This window comes from Crocuta crocuta, unplaced genomic scaffold (assembly GCF_008692635.1).
Source record: "Crocuta crocuta isolate KB4526 unplaced genomic scaffold, BGI_CrCroc_1.0 scaffold336, whole genome shotgun sequence".
Taxonomy (NCBI): domain Eukaryota; kingdom Metazoa; phylum Chordata; class Mammalia; order Carnivora; family Hyaenidae; genus Crocuta; species Crocuta crocuta.
The window spans coordinates 604,073-606,707 of NW_027527943.1; the positions used below are offsets into that span (position 1 = coordinate 604,073).

At 49.3% G+C, this 2,635-nt stretch overlaps 1 non-coding gene across 1 annotated transcript; it reads right to left on the reverse strand.

The window, feature by feature from the left end:
- Nucleotides 1-2,235: 2,235 nt before the first annotated feature.
- Nucleotides 2,236-2,317, reverse strand: TRNAS-GCU (transfer RNA serine (anticodon GCU)). The gene has a single exon. It is a non-coding gene; the product is annotated as a tRNA-Ser (tRNA).
- Nucleotides 2,318-2,635: the final 318 nt, after the last annotated feature.

Sequence of the window (2,635 nt, forward strand, 5' to 3'; positions counted from 1 at the left end):
GTCGTCCCTCAGGCTCCTCTGAGACCTGCTCCGGGGACTCAGACCTCAACAAAGGCCATTCCTCCACCCCCACCCCCCTGGCTGAGACGCATTTCCCTTTCCTCTGGGGTCTCCCATGGCTGCATTGATTTGATAAGAGGATTTTGTCGTTTTACAAGTTTGTCCCTGATGGTCTGGGTTGATGTCTTTGGCACAACTTAGCTTGCCCTCTGGGTCCTAGGACATGGACACAGTAATGGCTGGAGACCTTAAACCAGGCAGAGCCAGAGGTTCAGGATAAACTCTCATCACGCTGCTATTGGAAAGACGGAGAGACCTGGGTCCTGGGGAGAAAAGGTGGACACCAAGAAACCAGGTCAACCACGTTTTGAAATAAAATAAAACAAAACAGAAGTAGTAGCATCAGCTGTAGCACAGACTGGGTCTCGTGAACGCGCACATTGCTGGGCCGCGGCTCTGCAGCCTGTGTTCCACAGGAATGGCGATGCTATTGCTTGCGGGAAGCGACGCTGGAAACACAGCACCGCCGGGTGCTACCGACAAGCTAATATTAGCTTTGAACCCGGTGATCCGATTCAGACCTCTGACTTAGACATCCAAAAACTCCATCCTAATAAAACAATCAAAAGAGTTTTACCCTCAAAACACACAAAGGTTCAACCTCACCAATCCCTAAAGTCCCTTAAATCTTAAATATTTAGTCAGTCCCATGGATAGACGGTTACGCAGAAACTCTATGATAAACCAAGGCTACGAAGCACATGAGAGGTTGGGATTCGTACTCTTTTCCTTCTCACTGTGTGTGGTTGTGTCTCCATTTAGATGATGTGACAATGCTGATTGAAATAACAACCCGCCTTACAGGGCTGCGCAAGCCCCAGTGGTCTGGTCTGCCTTCCACTTTGTTGGTGGGGGGTGTAGATCAACCCCCATGGAAGAAAAATGGCAATATCTCACGCATGATACTCTGCAGAGCCCAGCGTGTCCTTGCTAGACATTTATATACAGAGGTAGATACACACACGTGCAAAATGGTGTATGTATTCAGATATAGACATAGGACCTCTCTTTACAAGTGGCGTCTTCATATCGCCTTGCACGATGTTGTTTTTTTTTTCACTTAACAATATAGCTTGAGAGCTTAATATAACCTATGCATACTTTGTGTCTGGAAGGATACATGAGAGTTAATGGTGTCCTACTGGTGGGGAGGGTAACTGGTGACAAAACTTGCTGTGTAGCTTTTTATACTTTTGTATCATGTGACTGTAGAACTTCTCAAAAATGGTAATAATAAAGGTGCCGAGCTGGCTCAGTGGGTAGAGCATACAGCTCTGAGGTTGTGAGTTCAAGGCCCACGTTGGGTGTAGAGCTTCCTTAAATTAATTAAAAAGATAAAAATAAAGAAAAGGCATGTTTTTTTTAGGGGCGCCTGGGTGGCTTAGTCGGTTAAGTGTCCAACTTTCGCTTAGGTCATGATCTCGCGGTTCGTGAGTTCGAGCCCCGCGTCGGGCTCTGTGCTGACTGCCAGCTCGGAGCCTGGAGCCTGTTTCAGTCTGTGACTCCCTCTCTGACCCTCCCCTGCTCACGCTCGCTCTCTCTCTCTCTCTCTCTCTCCTAGAAATAAAATTCAAATAAAAAGAAAGAAAAAGCATGTTTTTTTGGGAAAAAGGAAAATAATTAAATGAAGAAGTATGTTAATCCCCCCCCAAAAAAATTTTTTTGCCAAGATGGAAGTCACAAGTAGAAACTACACAAGACTAACGTTTTCCTTCGCTTCCCCCGGAAGAAATCTTTGACCTTAACTTTGTGACTTTTAGTTTGGTCATCCCGCTAAGAATACATACTCCTCCTTGTCAAAGACAGAAATCCTTAGGGAATAACAGTTGCTTTTAGAGTTAGTATAAATAACAAATGAAAATTGCAGTAGAGATAACATGAAAGTGCCTTACATAACCCTGAAGTCCAGTATCACAGAACTTACTCTGCAGACAATCCTCTTTGTTAGGCAGCATTTTTCTGTGGTGCTGGATTCCGTTGTTTCCTCAGCGGGGAATGTCTGACAAGCAAAACCTGTCAGGGAACGGAAATTTGGTGGGGGACTGAAGCATGGATCAAGTCACTCAATTAACATATTAAGTGCCAGCTGAACAGTGGAGAGTAAGGAATCCGCTCAGCAAAAGGAAGCAGTTCCCATTGCTTGGGGGGCGCCACACAGGAGGGAACCGAGCTGCCCGACGAGGGTGGGATTCGAACCCACGCGTGCAGAGCACAATGGATTAGCAGTCCATCGCCTTAACCACTCGGCCACCTCGTCACGCGGGAGCCCGGGCTGTTCTGCTTCTTCCTCCCCGCTGCACTCCGCGATTTCCCCCAGCGCCTCCGCTCACCTTTCGCGGGCTTGCCGGCCACACCCGGTCCGAGTCCGGTGTGTGAAAGGACGCGCACGGACCCGACCGCACCGCGGCGGGCGGCGAACACCTGCGGGCAGGGGGAACCAGACCTGCGCGCAGAGCCCGGTCGGATGGGGCCCGAGAACCGGCCTCGCGAGTCCCTCTCCAGGCCTGGGCGCTGACCCGCAACGCGCGACAAGGAGCTTCCGAAAGAAGCGGGCAGGCGAGAGCCGTGCGGAGAG